This window comes from Narcine bancroftii, chromosome 2, assembly GCF_036971445.1.
Source record: "Narcine bancroftii isolate sNarBan1 chromosome 2, sNarBan1.hap1, whole genome shotgun sequence".
Classification (NCBI taxonomy): domain Eukaryota; kingdom Metazoa; phylum Chordata; class Chondrichthyes; order Torpediniformes; family Narcinidae; genus Narcine; species Narcine bancroftii.
In genome coordinates, this window is record NC_091470.1 from 251,732,133 (window position 1) to 251,753,163 (window position 21,031).

At 40.2% G+C, this 21,031-nt stretch overlaps 1 protein-coding gene across 4 annotated transcripts in view; it reads left to right on the forward strand.

The window, feature by feature from the left end:
- ctdp1 (CTD (carboxy-terminal domain, RNA polymerase II, polypeptide A) phosphatase, subunit 1) overlaps positions 1-20,457 on the forward strand; it is a 343,304-nt gene extending 322,847 nt beyond the window's left edge. For all 4 annotated transcript variants that reach the window (XM_069920830.1, XM_069920821.1, XM_069920823.1 and 1 more), the window contains one exon: positions 10,485-20,457. The gene's annotated coding sequence lies outside the window, so the exon portion shown is untranslated. The remainder of the gene's footprint in view (positions 1-10,484) is intronic.
- The last annotated feature ends 574 nt before the right edge of the window (positions 20,458-21,031 follow it).

Here is a 21,031-nt window from a genome sequence, read left to right on the forward strand (position 1 = left end):
TAGATCCTTCCACTTAATCAAATCAGCTTTGATTTTTTTCATTAATGGTACATAATTTAATTTATATAAAGATTGATAATCAACATCCACATTTATACCTAAATATTTAATTTGATCAGTTCACTTCAAATTCATAATATTCTTATAAACTGAATAATCTCCTTCACCTATCGGTAAAATTTCACTTTTTTCCCAGTTAACTTTATATCCAGACAAAGATCCATATTGTGTTAAACATTCCTTCAAGTGCAAAAGTGACTGAGCTGGGTTTGTTAAATACACCAATACATCATCAGCAAATAGATTAATTTTATACTCCTCATCTAAAACTCTCATACTTTGTATCTGTGTATTTTGTCATATCAGCTGTGCTAAAGGTTCAATTACTAACGCAAACAAAGCTGAAGACAAAGGACAACCTTGTCGAGTTGAACGAGTTAATTTAAAAGGTTCCGAAATCTGACCATTTGTCATTGCCCTGGCTATTGGTTTATTATATAAAGCTTTAATCCAACCAATAAAAGAAGGACCAAACTTAAATTTCTCTAAAACTTTAAATAAAAAGTTCCACTCAACTCTATCAAAAGTCTTTTCTGCATTGAGAGATATCACCATCTGATGGTCAGGGCACTGTCGATATTTATTAATCAAACTAATCACTCAAAGAATATTATCTGAAGCATATCTATTCTTTATGAAACCTGTTTGATCAACATGTATCAACTTAGGTAAAACTTTAGCCAATCGATTCGCTAGTACTTCAGCTATTAGTTTATAGTCTACATTTAACAAAAAAATTGGTCTGTATGAAGACACCTTCAATGGATCTCTATCCTTCTTAGGAATTACAGTAATTAAAGCACTAGAGCATGATTCAGGTAGATCATAATGTTCATTAATCTGTTGTTACACATCTTCAAACACTAAATAAATCATCATAAAATACCTTATAAAATTCAACCGAAAACCTGTCATCACCAGGTGATTTTCCATTCGGCATTTCCAACATAGCCAATTTAATTTCTAAATCAGTAAAAGGAGCCTCCAGCTCCAATATATCTTCTTCTTCTAATACCGGTAATTTCAACATCGATAAAAAGAAGTCAATCGATCCGCTCTCCTGTTTTTCCTCAGAAGTATTTAATTTCTTATAAAATGAATAAAACTCATCATTAATCGCACGAAGTTTGTAAGTAATAGTCGAATTTCGTCTGACTGCATTAATAACCCTTGATACCTGTTCTTTCTTTAATTGCCATGCAAGTACTTTATGCGCTTTCTCACCCCATTCATAATACAGTTGTTTAGATCTATTAATCAAGCATTCAAATTGATAAGATTGCAACGTATTGTATTTCATTTTCAATCTAGACAACTCTATCTTCTGATTTTCTGTCACATCTCTCTGAAATTCCTTTTCTAATTCATCAATCTGTTTCTCTAATTCAAGGCTCTCGGTCGAATAAATGTTTTTAACCTTAGAGGTATAACTAATTATTTGACCTCTCAATTAAGCTTTCATAGCATCCAACAATATAAATTTACTCTGAAAGGAGTTAACATTTTCTTCTAAAAAGAAATTGATTTGTTTTTTAAAAAATTCAATAAATTCCGCTTTTTTTAACAACATCGTATTGAATCTCCATCGATAAGCTGCACAAATTTTTTCAGAACGCTCATAAGTAAAATACAACAAAGAATGATCTGAAATTACCCTACTTTTATATTCTGCTTGGAATATTTTCCCCTGTAAATGTGCCAATACTAAAAAAAATCAATTCTAGAAAAAGATTCATGTCTAAATGAATAAAAAGAGAAATCCTTCTCTGTTGGGTTGAGACGTCGCCAAATGTCCACTAAATTAAAATCTTTCATCAAAGCTCGAATTTGAATTGCCATTATGGATTTTTAAACATTTTTTGATTTATCTAATAAAGGTTCCAAAACACAATTAAAATCTCCTCCAACCAGAACATTTTCATTAGCTTGTCCCAGAAGCAAAAATGCATCCGAAATAAATGCTTCATCATCCACATTCAGTGCATAAATGTTGAGTAAAGTCCAAAATTCATTAGAAATCTTACAATTCAATTTAAGAATACGTCCTGCATTCATTTCCATTGATGGTAATTCAAAAGGTAAATTTTTAGGTATCAAAATTGCTACTCCCTTAGCTTTAGAGTTAAATGAAGAAAAAAAAAACATGTCCAACCCAGTCCCTCTTCAATTTCATACTTTCTTTTTCATTCAAATGTGTCTCCTGTAAAAAAAGCAATATCAATTTTCATCTTTTTGATATATGCCAAAACTCTCTTATGCTTGATCGGGTTGTTTAATCTAAATTACTAAATACTAAAAATAATCACAAAATTAATAATAACAAAGAAAGAAAAAAAATTTATATATAGGACCCCCAAATTAAAATATATAGGCCTTCCAAATAAAAATAATATTTGTTAATAAGAAAAAAGAAAAACAACAAAAAAAAATACCAAAAGGTAGTAACTCCCTAAAAATCTGTGTGTGGATTACCCACTAGTGACTGATGACTAACAAAGAAATTAGTGCAATCCCCTCCTCCCCAGCCAGCCAATCAAAAATATTAACATTATTACAAAAAAAATCAGCCTTGAGATTCCAGTCCAGATGGTGAACTCATTTCAAGAGTAGATGAACTCTTTCCATTCCCGTTCTTCCCACTTCTGCCATTTTTCCCATTTCCAAGACCATCAGATTTTCTTTTAGGAGATAATGGTGGACTTCTTCTTTGTCCTCTGACATCTGGTAACGAATTAGCGAAAACCATTGCTTCATGCTCACTCTCAAAGAATTGAGACTGATAGTTTCCATAAAACACTTTCAACACAGCAGGGTAATGAAAAGCAAATTTGTAACCTTTATGCCATAAAATATCTTTAACTGGATTAAATTCACGTCTGTGTCTGAAGACATCTTGACTCAAATCAGGGTAGAAGAAAACTCTACCATTCTGAACCATCATTGGAGCTTGCCTTTGTCTTGCATTTTGAACTGCAAGTCGAAGAATTGTCTCTCTATCCAAACAGTTCAAACAACGAACTATCACAGCTCTTGGAGATTGACCAGGTAAGGGTATTCTTCTTAAAGCTCAATGTGCTCTTTCCAATACCAATCCATCAGGAAAAGATTCTTCCCCTAGCATCTGGGGAATCCAATTTTTAAAAAATTTGACAGGATCTTGACCTTCTATACCTTCTGGCAAACCCACAATTTTCACATTATTTCTTCTGCTTTGATTTTCCAAATAGTCTATTTTTTTTTGTTAATTCTCTTTCCTGGGCTCCTAAATCTTTAACTGATTTTTCCACCTGTTGTTTACATTCAGAAAAGGAAGCTTCAAATTTTTAAAAGTTTTCCCAATTTTCTTTAGCTTCTGCCTTAACCATAGTTAGGTCTGAAGTCATATCAGTATTCATTTGAACCAGCTGGTTCCAAATAAGAAGCAATACCTTCAAACATCATATAAACAGGCTGAGATGCAATTTGAAATACAGAATCCGGTTCTGTAATTTGTAACTCACTTTCTTCCAGCTCTTCTTCCATTTCCTGTGCAGTGGTAGAGTAAGGTAAGTCTTCTGGTTGTACTTCAAAAGGCAGCATTCTAATCGTTTTGCTGCGAGTTTGGACACCCAATGACGACCCCCCAACTTCCTCAGGGGGTCGTCGCTGCCCTCCCCCCGCAGACCATTTTTTAATAAAATTACGGAATCCTCCATAATTAGCAGCGCTACTCAAGCCCACAGTCACTATAGACTGTGTGTCTACTGTCACAGTCCTCTTCCTCCGCGCTCCCATCTCTTCCAACGGGGTTATTCTTTGTAACATGCCTCCAGGCTTGTGCCCAACTTCTCGGGAGCGCGATCCTTCCTCCGCAAAACGGGTCGAACCAGCGCCATCTTGAGACTGGTGAATAGCTGTTACTTTAACTTTTGTCCCCACCAGCAATCATTGAGGCTTGGGAATCACTGAAAACGAATCCAAGGCTGTTTCAAGTCGTTTAGGCCCCAATTCTTCTGCTCTTTGAAACTGTATTTTCTTTTGTAACTGAGACTTAGTTTTTTTTTTACATTAGCAGCCATCTTTGGCTTGGCTTCGCGGATGAAGATTTATGGAGGGGTAAATGTCCACGTCAGCTGCAGGCTCGTTTGTGGCTGACAAGTCCGATGCAGGACAGGCAGACACTGTTGCAGCAGTTGCAGGGGAAAATTTGTTGGTTGGGGTTAGGTGTTGGGTTTTTCCTCCTTTGTCTTTTGTCAGTGAGGTGGGCTCTGCGGTCTTTTTCAAAGGAGTTTGCTGCCCGCCGAACTGTGAGGCGCCAAGATGCACGGTTTGAGGCGATATCAGCCCACTGGCGGTGGTCAATGTGGCAGGCACCAAGAGATTTCTTTAGGCAGTCCTTGTACCTCTTCTTTGGTGCACCTCTGACACGATGGCCAGTGGAGAGCTCGCCATATAACACGATCTTGGGAAGGCGATGGTCCTCCATTCTGGAGTCGTGACCTACCCAGCGCAGTTGGATCTTCAACAGCGTGAATTCAATGCTGTCGGCCTCTGCCATCTCGAGTACTTCGATGTTAGGGATGAAGTCGCTCCAATGAATGTTGAGGATGGAGCGGAGACAACGCTGGTGGAAGCGTTCTAGGAGCCGTAGGTGATGCCGGTAGAGGACCCATGATTCGGATCCGAACAGGAGTGTGGGTATGACAACGGCTCTGTATACACTTATCTTTGTGAGGTTTTTCAGTTGGTTGTTTTTCCAGACTCTTTTGTGTAGTCTTCCAAAGGCGCTATTTGCCTTGGCGAGTCTGTTGTCTATCTCGTTGTCGCTCCTTGCATCTGATGAAATGGTGCAGCCGAGATAGGTAAACTGGTTGACTGTTTTGAGTTTTGTGTGCCCGATGGAGATGTGGGGGGGGCTGGTAGTCATGGTGGGGAGCTGGCTGATGGAGGACCTCAGTTTTCTTCAGGCTGACTTCCAGGCCAAACATTTTGGCAGTTTCTGCAAAACAGGACGTCAGGCACTGAAGAGCTGGCTCTGAATGGGCAACTAAATCGGCATTGTCTGCAAAGAGTAGTTCACGGACAAGTTGCTCTTGTGTCTTGGTGTGAGCTTATTAGCAGCCATAATGGCTCAGCAAAATATCAAACTAAAAATTAAAATTTTAAAATTAAAAACAAAGGGTTAAAAAAACAGGTACTTAAAAGTCTGACCAGAGAGGACAGGGATTACACGTCTAGTCTCTACGCCATCTCGTCACGCCACGCCCCCCCCCCCCCCCCCCCTTTTCATGTTATTGTCTTCATACTTTTGAAAATATTGTCGGCTTATCATCCAATGTTAGTTTTTTTTTGTGGCCTGAAGGATTAATGTGTTCCCACATCCAATACGAAAGAGGAATCTGTTTCTTTTTACTTATATCAGGGATCAGTTAGTACAGTAGATTAGATAAATAAATAGTAATTAGATCAGCGGTACAACACAACAACTTGCTGAAGCCTTTTATAGCACAAAATATCATATGACCCGTTGTCACTGTTATAACATGGAAAATGCAACAAGAATGACAAACAGCAGTACAGTGAGTGACACAATGATAAGGTAGATAAATTGGACACGACCATGAGCTTGTACAGGATGCTAGCTTGCCTTCTGTTGTGAAATGTGGTCATATTGAAGTTAATGAAGTGAATTATAGAAGCAACTAATGCTATCTTGTATGATTTAGCACTGCAATTGTTTTAGCTGCTGATTGAGGGATGAAATAAATATTTGCCTGCTACTATTGGAGAACTTCATTGAAATTGTGTGAGAGCAAGAGGCCCATCTGTTTAATGTTGCATCCAAGAGAGAATATTCCCTCAGCACTGCTTTTAAGCACAAGCTGAGAACAAATGTTTAAGTTTGTGGACTGTGACGTGACACTTACAATGACACAGGACACCATTCAGTCCATCAAATCCATGTTGGTACCCAACAGAGCAATCCCATCAGCCCTTTTGTCCCTGTCCACTATCTCACTATGTGTACTAATGGCATTTTTCTTCCTGCATCCTTATCAACTAAAATCTCTCCACCATCCTCCCTATACCCACTCCCCAATTTGTCTGCCATCTACCAATGCTCATAAATTATCATGGCCAATTAACGAGCATCAGCACATCCACGGTACATAAATATGCAACATGAAATTGGCCCTTTGGCCTAACTCGTCAATGCTGACCAAGTTGGTCAAGTTGGTCCATATCCTTTTAAATCCTTCCCATCCATATTTCAATCTAAATGCCGTTTGACTCTCAAAATTGCTTTTCTATTGCTTCCTCTGGCAGCTCATTTCAGTCACGTACTTACCTCTGAATAAAAAGGTTGTCCCTCGTGCCTCTCTTAAATCTCTCCATTTTCACCTTAAACTCTGTAGTTCTAGAAAAGTTTTCCTTGGGAAAATATTCAGAACATTCAATTTATCCATGTCCCTCAATTTTATAAACCATTATAAGGTCACCCTCAGCCTAATATACTCCATGAAATAAAGACCCAGTCTATCCAACCTCTCCCAATAACTCAAGCCATCCAGATCTGCTGACATCCTTGTGAACCTGCCTTGCATCCCTCCCAACAATGATGTCCTTCCTGTAACTAGGTAACCATGGTATATGGGAGAAAGCCAGAGAACCTAGAGGAAACTTACACAATCATGGTGAGAACATGTAAATTTCATGCAGAAAGCAATCATGTTCAAGATTGATCATGGGTGACAGTATTGAAATGCACCTGAGGTTACTCAAAAGCAAACTTGAATACAGCTGCAAAAACAAACTTAATCACTTTACAAAGAATGAGCACTCCATTACAGCAAGCACTGCCACGTGCTACTACTTTATTTCAAAAGAGACTGACTCATAACTTCCACTTTCATCTTATTTATACTTTTTAATCTCCAGGTGGCTGGAACATTCACACTGACTGCTCCGTACAAGTGCACCCACGCACCCCTAAAGTTCTCTCGGAATTCTTTAGTTCGTTGAACCACCCAACAAAACAAGGAGATCCTTATCAGCTCCAAAGTGGTTAAGAAGAAAGAGATGCAGCCCACAAATGTAGCCCCCCCCCCCCATTCTCTTTCAGTCAATATTTCAAACTTACAATTTAATTATATTCTAAAATCTACTTTCTCAACAGGAGCTATGAGGCAGTTGAAGGCATTGCTGCTTGACTTTAAGCCACAATCTTCTGATCCAGACGATCTGATTCAGAAGGAAGAGCACTTCAAGGGACATAGTTTGGCAACTACAAAGAAACATTTAGCAAAGGAATGCCAAACCATTCAGAATGTTTTAAGTCCAATCTTCCCAACAATCCTTTCTTCTAGAGCAAACATGGAAGGAAAGAGAAGGTTTGTCTCCATATATGAATAACAGCTCCGAGGTAGGGATAAGTGTACTCTGAGCAAAATCTGTGGAATATAGCAAAGTCTGAAGGGTTCACATGCTGGATATACCAGTATTAATGAGCTAAATGGAAATAGGTGCTTGTTAATACATACTACCACAACAGCATGTAAACCTTTCAGACTTTGCTGTGATGCACAGATTTTGCTCATAATACATTTATTTCCTACCCTGGAGTTGTTTTCAACTATGGAGACAAATCCTTAAATATGTACTAGCTATTTAACTGGATTATAGGAGATTTTGGGATGACCTTAATAAAGGTATTTAAAATCATGAAGGGCATGGAAAAGACTTTTTTCCAGACTAGATGATTCTAGAACCAGAGGGCAAAGCTTTTAGATGAGAGCAGAAAGAGTTAAAAGGGACTTGAGGAGCAATATTTCTACTCAGAGTAGTCTGTATCTGGACCGAGCTACCAGAGGAAGCTGTGGAAGTGGCTACAATTATGATATTGAAAACACATTTGGACAGATGATGGATGGAAAGAGTTTAGACAGATATGGACTAAATGCCAGCAAATAGGACTGGACCTGAATGCCAATTTGGTCAGCATGGGCTGGTTGGGCCGAATGGTCCGTTCCCGGGCTGTGTGGCTCTCTATGCCTCGGTATAACTCTAAGTAAGGAGAGACTGCGAATATATTGTGTAAGAATGGCTCCTTGACTCCATCAGCTTCACTCCATTCCTGAGGGTCAGAAGCAATATAGCGACTGAGAGCACAAGGAAGTGACCTCTGATCAAAATGTTTTGGGAGATGCAGTCTGTTTGTAGGTTGTATTATTTGAAGACCAATTAAACCGACAATTTTGGTTACTGACTGGTCCTTGGATGCCTCGAGTAAAAAAATCCAAAGACTCCACATCATGCCAGTGAAGTCATTTCTTCTCTTTGTCTCCATGTCAAACTTAATTTAACAAAATATGAGCAGAAGAGGGCCCTTTGGCCCATGGAGTCTGTAAATGGCACTGATAGGGGCTCTTTTATTGGATAAGTCATTAAATCAAGCTGTTTTCTAAAGAGGATATCAAACACTGCATGATCCTCTCAAATGAGATTCTTCCTGTGGGGGGCAAAGTAGGTCAAGCAGCATTTGTTGGGGTAAAGGAATCGTCATCACTTTGGGGTGAAACCTTTCATCAAAACAGATCTGATGTGCTGCACTTAACCATCACCAGAAAATATTATTTGGTCATTTTCACTTTGTTGTCTGTGGAAACTTGCTGTGTACAAGTTTGACTGAGGCATTTCCTACATTCCAGCAATGTCAACATTTCAGAAACACTCATTGTATCCAAAGTGTTTTGGAACCAAGTGGACATGCTGCTTTTATTTATAATTAGCTTTAAGATGGGAAAGAAGGAAATTGAGGAGTTGAACCCTAATTTAAGATATAATAGGCAACTGGAAAAGATCACATGACACACGAGGGTGCAAATTTCAAGCAGTGCTTATGAAAGGATTCGGGTGTCAGCAGCTTCCCAATCGTATTGGAAAAACAGAACCAGGATCTTGGGTTGATGATGGGAGCAGACTGGAGGCTGTACGGCTGCAGAGTTAACAGGGGCAACGGAGCATAACCACAGACATTCAGTGTCTCTGAAGGGTCTGTCTTTCTCTTATTGGTGGGGGCACTAGCTAGTGGCACCATTTTGTGTTCTTTCTCGGCAAGCAAATTTTGTGTGCTCATGTATGTGACAATAAAGGAAACTTGAAAGGATCACTACTTGGCCTTTTAGCTAAGATCAGGTGCAGATTGTCTACTGTGAGCTGATCAACTAGATCTGTGAGAAGTTGTAGCATCAAAAAGGAAGAGGAAAGAAGAGGAAGACAGTTGAGAGGACCATTGGAGTAGAAGAGATCATCTGGTGTGGGCTGGGCTATTGACCAGGGGTGGATCTGTGCTGATTAGAGGACCAATCTAAATCCATTTCCAGCCGTAAACCCACCACCATCAGTTTAAATTTAAAATTAAACATAAGCAGGCCATTTCGCCCCACAAGTCTGTGCCACCCAATTTACACCCCATTAACTGATACCCCCAGTATGATTTGAACAGTGGGAGGAAACCAGAGACCCCGGAGAAAACACACACAGACATGGGGAGAACGTACAAACTCCTTACAGACAGCGTGGGATTAGAACCCCAGTCCGGTCCTGATCACTGGCACTGTAAAGGCGTTGCGCTAATTGCTACACCGTTTCACAAGGATTGCTGTGGCAGAAAAATCATTGGGAGTACAAAGAATCTGGAACACCGTTAGGGTGCTAGTGAAGGACCTGAGAGAAGGTTCCCCAATTTCCCAGGACCTCTTCATCAACAAGGTCCTTTTTTAAAAAAATTGTATTTATTGGTCATAATAAATCATACAATAAAAATATGAGTAAATACATAACATTTTACCCCATATAACCCCCCCAACCCCCCTCTAAACTACCCCAAAAGAAAGAAAGAAGAGAATAGAGTAAAAGAGGAGATCAATTAACATGACAACCTTCAATTATTCCCATGGTTTGGGGAAACCCCATTAATTTATGGGAAAAAATCTATTACAAATTCAACCTCATATATCTCATATACGGGCTCCAAGTTTTAACAAGGAAGAAATAATTGTTACATAAATGATAAGTTATCTTTTCCAATGGAATACAAGATCTCAGTTCTAAATGCCATCGTTGAATACTCAAATCGGTCTCATTTTTCCACGTAATTCCCAAACATTTTCTAACCACAGCTAAGGCCAATCTCAAAAAAGCAACTTGAGACTTATCTAATTTTAATTCCAAACTCAATTTCTTAATATAACCCAGTAAAAATACCATAGGATCAAGTGAAATTTTAAATTTAAATATAGCTTGTAAAAGTTCCTTAATTCCATTCCAAAAAGGTTTCACCATTTCACATGACCAAGTATAATGTTAAAAAAAAGAGCCAACTTGTTTATGGCACCTAAAGCATAAACCAGAAGAAATAAACTTACATTTCCTTAATTTCTCAGGTCTTGATGGAATTCTACAAGCTTTGAGGGGAAGGGCATCTACTGCCTCCAGGACATCACAGACAACAGTCACTTTGATGTGACATTCAGTACCCCAGCAGGATGGTAGAAGATGCTCCACAACTTCCAGGAGCAGGGGGAACATGGCTCCACTCTCACTATTCAAAGCACAGGCACTCTTCACCCTTCCAATGCAGAAGGAATGAGTAATAACGGTTCAAATGCTCAACCCACTTGTGCTAGTTGCGGATGTGCTCACCTCCCTGTGCTGTTATGTCGAGGGGACATTGGCCTGCATTGACATCAAAGCCATGTTTGGAATCTGGACCAGCAAACACCAAGTGAAGGTGAAGCTGAGAGGGGACAGCAAAGGAGTTTGCAACAAATCTGGAAATGTGGCGGCCCAATGAAGCACAATCATCTGCAAGCAAGAATGCCACCAGACCAAGGACTATGCAGAGAGCATGTGCTGCAACTTGTGTGGGGAAGGAGGTCACCTCGACAGACCCTGCCCAAAATGTATAGCTATTTCTGTACAGGCAATGAAGGCAAAGAGCCAACATCAACACCCCCAGTGAGGTCAGCACTCCTTCAACCTTGACTGCGAGAGGGACCCCAGTACAGATCAAGTCTAGTAGGAAAGAAGAGATCCCAAACACATCCACCTACAACCCTCAAACCACACCCACAAGGCAAGAGGACCCTGCTAGGAAGCAGTCGATGGAGTTGTGGAGGAAAAATGGCAGATGGTGTAAAAAAGAAAGTAAACCCCAAAAGCCCCATGGAAGAAACTGGCAAGTGACACTCAAAGCAGTGGGAAGAAAAGAGGTATGGTGCAAATAGAAGCCAACAGCCTCTCATCATCTGAGAATGAATCTAGCATAAGTGCTGGATGAAGATAAGGGAAGTGCAAAGGCAGAGGGGAAAAAAAGGAGGAAAATGAGTTATGACTAGGTCCAATAGTGGGAGATACAGCATGCAGTGACCCTGAGTCACAGGAGACAGGAAGAAGAACAGAGGCCATTGTGCCCCCCTCCACCCCCTCCAGGAGACTGGGAGCAGTACAGAGATTGTTGCACCCCACCCCACCCCCACCCCCCCAGCTATGGGAAAAGAATGCAAGCCAGCCAGGAGACAGAGGACCAGGAGCACAGCCAGATCTCCCCCAAGAGACACCACGAGCTTTGTTCGAGGAGACCCCACTCCCACAGGAACGTCATCCCCTGTTCCTGAGACCAAAATCAGTGGTGCAGCTCACAAAGTGATAGGCATGAGTGCTCAACCTTGCACCCAACATTGGCAAACCCAAGGAGCTGATTGTGAACTTCAGGAACTGGAAATCAGGATAACATGAACCAGTCCTCATCAAGGGGTCAGCAGTGGAAAGGGTTCCTAGGTGTCAATATCTCTGGAAATCTGTCCTGAGGTGACAATGCCGATATAATCACAATGAAGACTTGCCAACGGATATACTTTGTGAGGAGTTTGAGGAGACTTGGAATGTCACCTAAGACTCTTGCAAATTTCTACAGCTGTTCCATGGAAAGCGTTCTGACTAGTTGGATCACTGCCAATGCACAGGACAGAAAAAGATTACAGAGGTTTGTATACTCAGCCAGCACCATCACAGGTTTCACTTGAGGACATCTAGAGGAGGCAGTATCTATCCTCAAGGATCCTCACCACCCAGGCCATGCCCTCTTCACATTGCTACCATTGTGAAGGAGGTACAGGAGCCTGAGATTAGCATCTAGCAGCATAAGGACAGCTTCTTTCTCGCTGCCATCAGATTCTGAATGAACAATGAACAACAGACAGTACCTCACTTTCTCTTACTTTTGAAATAATTTATTTTAATTTTATAGCAGCAAAAACAAATTTCAAGACATACTCATGACAATAAATTCTAATTCTGATTGATATTGGACTGTAAGGACAGCGCCGTTGGGGGTTTCCCTTCTTTCCAGCACGGGGCTCAGAAATCCGCGCTGGGAGATCACGTGATGCCCAAGTGACATCAGCGCCCTCCAGCGCGGTTCTCAGCCAGGTCCGAGCTGGGAGTATAAGTGCAGCCCAGCAGCCTGCAATAAACTAGTCTGCTCACTGAGCTCAACCCGTCTGGTTGTGTGTGTGTTATTGCAGGAGCAGGTGTAGCTGCCACTATAGGAGATTAAAATAGCAACCCTCAATGGGCACATTGTCTATGCACTGCATGATGTGTAAACATCTTGCAATATCTTGCTAAAGTCAAAGCAGATGCAACTTTCACACAGGAGCTTTGGCTGCCACACCTCAGGACTTATTGGAGTTGGTTGTAATAGTAGCCCCATGGATTGTCAGTATGGTTGGGGGGTTGGAGGGGGGGGGAAAATGATTATCATGCATCTGGTCTGAGAGTCTTGCTGCGGGAGGCAACTTTGTAATCACCAAAGTTCAGAAGGAGGTTGGGAAATGCCTCTGCATGATGGAAATAATGTACCGCAGGACCCCAGTCCTGCTGATCAATGTGTTAGCCTTGCCCATGCAGAGCGAGAGGCTGGCTGTCTTCCAGCAGCTCCCACCATTGTTGGCAATGTCCAGGCTGGTCATTCCAACATCAATGTGACATCATTGTGGCTGGATGATCTGGTGGTGTCAAAGGCCGATTGGACAGCTCTGCCAGACTCCTGATAGACGGTAAGGACTCACAGCTGTGCAACGCCTTCAGTAACCATGCAGGTGGAGAACAGCTGCAGCCCACCTGGTCAAGATTAGATGGCTCAACCCAGATTTGCATAGACTTCCTCTTCATGTCACAGGCCATCATGGTCAGAACCACTATTGTTATGCCAGTGTTCTTCTCTGACCACTGTCTCCTACATGCTTCCTGTCACCTACAAGACCAGAAGGCAGGCAGGGAATCTTAGAAGCTGAACATGATGTTTCTGACCCCAGGTAATGTAGAAAAACTAAAGAAGGAGTACATTAGTCAGTGAACCATGAAACCCTTCTCTGACTCCCCAGTGACCTGGTGGGAAGCATCCAAGGAGAAAATTAAGAGATTCATTATCCTCAAAGCAGTTTGGAGAGCAAGACAGAGATAGGGGAAACTGAGCCAACTGCAGACTGACCTTCTGCAATTGAGAGGGGTGGATGTGAAGGAGGAACTCTGAGAGGTGAAGAGCCGGTAAGCTGCACTATTCACCTCAGAGTCTTCCAAGATCATCTTCCAATCCAGAGTCCACACAGAAGAGAAGCAGAATGAGTCAGGTTGGGCTAGCAACCAGGAAAACAGTCTGAGAAGAAATTACCCTCCTGGTAATTACCCTCTGAGAGATCAGAGTACATAGATCAGGGAAAACCTGCTGGGCTGAGGCCATGTTCAGTGACATTACCCAGCTGTTGACTCACAGAGACATTTATGCTCTCTGGGGAGAGCATTGTGGGTGGAAGCCCTGTGCACCACACACTCTGACCTAGACCAGCCTCCCCCCGGTCCTCCCCCGCTGGAGGTGGCCCCTGACTAATCTGTCTTTTGAGTTCTCCCAACCAACCCCCCACCCCCTCCACAGGAGAAGACTGTTCCTCTGCTCAATGTGAGGGTCTACAAATCATTCATCTCAACAGGCTGCTGTGATCCCATCACTGATTTCAGTTACTAAACCAGCAACCTGTAAGAAACACTTGTCACTTATTATGCAAAGAACTCTCAGCAAAACAGACAAGAACTGTTGCCATGGAAACCTAAACAATCTTTTGTTATGTGCATTCCAGGTACAAATTTTGTAACGGGCCTTTTGTTTTTCTCATTTTCAATCCCACAGAGCTGTAGTAATAATGAATAAACCCACTCAAGGAATTGGAGCTACAGTTCACTGTTTCAAAGTTATAGTATATAAGTAGAGTGTCACAGATCAAATACTAGAAAGATATGTTGCATATATTTTGTTTTCATTTGACAATGACAGCGTCGCCCCAGCCCTCCCATTAACAGAAACAAATACCTCATGGGGTGAGTTCTTCAGGAGCTTTTATTTAAAATCACAAATTGGCTAACTTTCAGGGGTGTGACTAAAATACTTGTGGGGGTAACTTTAATTTTTGATTGGATCCTGTTCTGGATAAGTCAATATTGACAGTATCCAAAATAAAAATGGCCAAAACTACACTGGCTTTGACAAAAGATTTAATTTTGACAGATATATAGAGGTAAATTCCCCCTCAAACTGTTCTTTTGATTCTTGCCCCATCACTCTCAACTCAGATTGGTCTTTTTTTTTGTCAACACAGCTAATTCATGGAACATTAGAGTCTGAATACTTATCTAGAACCTTGTCAGATCAGTCAACCTTGATGTCAGAAAAAACAATTATTCATATAGATGGCATTTAAATCACATCTTTCTTCAAAAACACAGAATTTTTTAAGTTTATTAGGGACCAGATAAAGTTATTTTGTGAGACAAACTGTCCATCCTCTGCCAATAGTTTTATATTAGGGACATGCTAAAAGCCGATTTAAGGGGACAAATAATCTCATTAAAAAGTATCAAGAAGAAATACATGGCAGAAATAGAAGGACTGGAAATAGAAATGTTGAAATTGGAAAAGGAGTTCCAATAGTCTGGTCCCAAGGAATTATATCAATTGCTTTTAAACAAAAAGCTCAAATACAATACCCTGAATACTTATAGAATTGAAAAAAAAACATTTTAAGCACTAAACAAAGATATTATGAATTAGAAGAGAAGGCACACAAAGTCTTGTCCTGGCCACTGACAACAGAGGAAAGTTCAAATATAATTAACACAATTCAAACTGAAATGAGTTCAGTCTCATATAATCCAATATAAATTAATGACATAATTGGTTTTTCCCCCACATACCACCTTGAGCAATCCCCTACTAATCCAAGAGCACCTATGGCAAAGGGAATACTTAAAGTGATATGAGAGTGGAAAGAAAAAGGTTGAGAACAACTGCTCGAGATGCTGAAAAGCCCTTCCATAGGCAGTTGTTATTAACTGGGTAAAAACTTTCTATCTTAGACCCCAAGCCAAGGTTACCACTAATGGACAGATCTCAACTGTGTTTCCCTTGAATAGATCGAGTCGACAAGACTGCCCTTCTCTCCAGGACTTTTTGTCTTGAATATTGAGCCCCTAACTGAAACAATTAGACAGGATCCTCATCTCAAGGGTTTTAAAGTAGGTCAGACAAAGCATAAAATTAACTTTATGGCCGATTATGTAATTTTGTACCTAACAAACCCAATTAATTCCCTCACCAAATTACAGTCTTTATTGAAAGCTTATGGTGAAGTTTCAGTATAAAAAGTAAACTGGGAAAAAGTGAAATTATTCTACTAACAAGTTTTGATTACACTGAGTATCGGTGAACAAGCCCATTTAAGTGGCTTCTGAATGGTATAAAATATCTTGGATTAACTGTAGATAATGACCTCCAAAATTTGTACAAACTTAATTACCTCCCATTACTCCGTAGAATTGAAGAGGATCTAAGTAGGTGTATGAGTTTACCCATTGCTCTAATTGGCAGAGTTAACTGTGTGAAAATAAACATATTGCTGAGATGACCGTATCTTTTCAAGCCCTTGCCCATTCCACTATCCCAAAGTCTCTTTAAGACCCTCAATAAACAAGTTGGAACTGTAAAGCACCCAGAGTATCTATGGAAAAATTAACATGAGACTATAGATTAGTGGGCCTTCGGTTACCCAGTTTTAAAAAATATTATTTGGCAGCTCACCCTTTTTTGAGGGTGATGGTGTCCCCTCCTGGATAGAAATTGGATTGCACCCCCTAAAAGAGAAGGTATTCAGTGATATTATTTATAAATGGAACTCAGGATTATATCTCACAGGACAGATAATCCTATTTTAAAGCATTTGATTAAAATGTGGAGTGAGATTTGTGGAAGTTTTAGACTGAAAATGGGACTGTCACCAAAAACACCTCTGAGACAAAATGAACTGGTTAACTAAGGAAATAAAGGAAAGTATAAAATTAAAAGCTCATGTACAATGTAGCCAAGAATAGTGGGAAAGTGAAGGATTGGGAAAACTTTAAAAAGCCACAACAAAAAACTAAATGGGAAATAAGGAAAGAGAAGAAGGATTATGAAGGTAAATTAACACAAAGTATAAAAACTGATAGCAAAAAAAATTATAAATATATAAAATGGAAGAGTGACTAGAGTCAACATGGTTCCCTTGTAACATGAGAGAGTGAGATTGATATTGAGTAATGAGGAAATGGCTGAGGCATTGAGCAAATATTTTGTGTCAGTCCTCATGGTGGGAGATACATTCAGCATGCCTAAGAGTGGTGATAGGGATGCGAAGGCCTTGATAAAATAATTGTTACATAAGAGATAGTGATGAGCAAACTAATGTGACTGGAAGTGGACAAATCCCATCCTGATGGGATGCATCGCAGGATACTGAAGGAAATGGGGGGAGTTATAGTCGATGCATTAGTAGTCATTTACCAAAATTCTCTGCATTCTGGGCAGAGCCTGGAATATTGGAAGACAGCAAATGTCACACCACTTTTTAAAAAGGAATGTAAGCAGAAGTCAGATAACTATCAGCCAGTTAGCTTAGTCAGGAAAATGCTTGAAGCTGTCATTAAGGATAAAATAGTGAGACATTTTGAATGAAGGGGTTCCATCAGCCAGATGCAGCATGGATTCAGAAAGGGCAGGTCTTGTTTGACAAACTTGCTGGAGTTCTTTGAGGATATAATGGGTGTGGTAGATAGAGGGGAACAGGTTTATGTTGTATATTTGGATTTCCAGAAGGAGTTTGATATGGAGCCACACAAGAGACTTATCAATAAAAATACAGATGAATGGAGTCAGGGGAAGTATATTGGCATGGATGAGGATTGGTTACCTGACAGAAGGCAGAACGTTGGGATAAATGGGTGTTTTTCTGATTGGCAGACAGTGGTAAGTGGGATGCCACAGGGGTTGGTATAAATGACACTTTCCAAATTCTCGGATTTCCAAATTTCAAAACATGTCATCTTCAAGAAAACGTGAGCAATGATATTCCAAATTACTATCTTATTAATCCAATAAACCAAACTTTGTAGATGCAGCTTTAAGTAGCTTTAATTCATTGATAAAACAGATAAACATTTTGCATAACTTCCCATTGAGATTTTCATAATGATGAATAAACAAATCATTTACTGTATAACAATATTCAACTTTAAACAGATCTAAGAAGAAATAAACAAAATTAAAACAAAATAAGATAAATTAGGACAAATTCAAATAAAAGTATCTCGAGCTTACGTCCCCTTCATAATTCTTCGAAGAATGAGATGCAAGCTTTCGGTCTGCTCAGATATTATGACATATGATGTCAGTCACTATGGTAACACTACAAACAATAATTTTTCCTAAAAGGATAGGTACAAAATTAACTATGAATCAAAAACACAAGGTTTTTACCTTTACAATCGGTGCTGGGCCCGCAGCTGTTCACCATTTATATTGATGATTTGGAAGAGAGGACAGAGTGTAGTGTAGCCAAGTTTGTGGATGATACTAAATTGAGTAGAAAAGCAAATTGTACAGAGAATGTGGGGAGGCTGGTGAAGGATATAGTTAAGTTAGGTGAGTGGGAAAAGGTCCGGCAGTTGGAGTACAATGTTAGTAAATGTGAGGTCATCCACTTCGGCAGGAAAAATAGAAGAGCAGATTATTATTTAAATGGAGAAAAACTGCAGCATGTTGTAGAGCAGAAGGACATGGGAGTGCTTGTGCATGAATCACAAAAAATTGGGTTGCAGGTACTACAACAGGTTATTAAGAAGGCAAATGGAATGTTGGCCTTCATTACTAGAGGAATTGAATTCAAGAACAGGGAGGTCATGCTGTACTATTCAAGGTACTGGTGAGGGTGCTCCTGGAGTACTGTGTGCAATTCTGGTCTCCATACTTGAAGAAGGATATACTGGCCTTGGAGGCAGTCCAGGGGAGGTTCACCACGTTGATCCTGGAGATGAGGGAGTTGACCTACGACAAAAGACTAAATCGTCTGGGATTATACTCATTCGAATTCAGAAGAGTAAGAGATCTTATAGAAACATATGAAATTATGAAAGGGATAGATAAGGTAGAGCCAGGAAAATTGTTTTCACTGGTAGGTGAGACCAGAACTAGGGGACACAGCCTCAAGATTCAGGGGAGCAGATTTAAGACAGAGATGAGAAAAAAATGTTTTTCTCAGAGAGTAGTGAATCTGTGGAATTCTTTGCCCAGTGAAGCAGTTGAGGTGACTTTGTGAAACATATTTAAGGTTCAGTTAGATATATTTTTACATAAAAAGGAATTAAGGGAGATGGGGAAAAGGCAGGTGGATGGAGTGGAGTCAATGATCAGATCAGCCATGATCTTATTTAATGGTGGACCAGGCTTGACAGGCCGGATGGCCTACTCTTGCTCCTATTTCTTAAGTTCTTATGTTCTAACCCATACCCATGGTGTGAAACAACAAAATTCTGGAGACTTGGCATCATAAAGGGATCCAACATTTGGAAGACTGTTACGAAAAAAGTCTTTTCATGTCGTTTGAACAATTGAAGAGGAAATAGGACTTGTCCAGCAAAACCTTTTTTTGTTATCTTCAGTTAAGATCTTTTGTTAAAACCAACCTGGGCCCTGAAATGACTTTACCTGTATTTACTGAAGTGGAGAAACTGCATCGTGAGGGAAATGATCGCAAATTTATTTTGAGAACGTATTTCTTACTGATGAATGAACGAGATGGGAATCAGATTTGAACATCACAATCGATGAACAGCTCTGGTCAGATTTAAGTCAAGGAAGTTTGTTAGCTACCATTAGTTCCCGGTACAGACTGGTTCACTATAATTTCCTCCATCAGCTGTACCTCATCCCACAGAAACTACATAAATATAAGCCTGAGTTATCAGAAATATGCTTTAGATGTAGTCTAGAGATCAGCTTCTTCTTGCACTCTACCTGGCTTTGTACAAAGGTGAGGCCCTTTTGTTATGACCACTGTGACACCTTGACTAAGATCACACGAGTCATCTTCCCATTAGATTCTGAGCTTTGCTTACTGGGGAATGTAATAATTTCCAAATTAAATTGATAGAAATTATTTTATGTGTGGCCAAGAAATGTATAGCAGGAAAATGGATATCTGATTCCCCTCTCCTCATTGATAGATGATCTTTGGAACTGAACAGCAGTGTTCCTATTGAAAAGATCACATATAATCTTAAAAAGCATACAACAACTTCCTGAAAATTTGGCAGCCTTACTTAGAATGCACTGCACTGATGCCACTATAGAGATGTGATCATTTCTGATTAGCCAGAAGGCCTCTTTAAAGGATACAACACTGTGGTAATACCGTCTCTATGAGTTTCCCTGTATGACAATGGGATTTTTCTTTTCTTTGTTTAATTGGGTTTATATGGAAAGGGGTGGGGTTTCTTTGATGTTTTCTGTTCTGTATGATTGTTAAATATACTTCAAAATTAAAATAAAATATTTTTAAAAAAATCCAGGTTGGTCTCCTGCCACCCATTAGAGCACACTTTGCCATTGGCTAATTTAAATCACCTAGGGTCAATATTGGCTAGAAGCATAGATTAGCACATTACATTCTTGCTCTCTGCCTCATAGTCAAATCCCCGGACATCTCTCCACGCCAGGTCGCTACTGTGGGTATCACTGGAAGTGATGCAGGTAAGGTGTGCACTACACTGAAGCTGAGACACATTATTGCAATAGATCAATACTTATGAAGACCCACAGCCCCAAAGGTACAGGGAACTGGGTGTGTGTAAAAATCTCTGTTTGAAGTGTATGTACTTAAGTGTATGAGTATGTCAAGTTCACTAATGTCGAAGCTCAACCTAGGTCGAAGGTGAATGTCTATATCGCTGCTTAAGTGAAATAGTAATCAAGTACTGTTTATTCTCCCCTGTTTGTCTCCCATGTGTTAATTAAAGTTGCGTGTAATTGTAACACTTTTGTCCAGACTCGTCTCTCTGTGAACCCACCGAACCTGATACTCCGCCCAACATAACAGCTCTTGACAGGCAGCATGTCAGAATTCATGAGGAAATGTATCATCACCCTTATCTTCAAGCAGAAGGGGAAGAAGGAGGATATCATGAACTGGAGACAAATATCATTGTTAAATGACAACTACAAAATCTTGTCCAAGGCAATCGCCTTTGCATCAAGTCTGCCCTGGAGCAGGTGATCCACCCAGGCCAAACCTGCAGAGTTCCAGACAGGAAAATCTCTGACAGCCTCACGCTGCTCAGAGATACAATCACATCTGCCTGATCAACTTAGACCAAGATAAGGTTTTTGACCAGATATCACATGTACTTGATGGATGTGCTCTCCAAAATGGGCCTTGGGGAGGGAATCCAGAATTGGATTAAACTGCTCTATATGTACATCCATAGCACAGGCCAAATAAATGGGTAGGAAACAGATAGCTTCCCTGTCAAATCTGGAGTCAGGCAGGATTGCTTGCTCTTTCCAGTC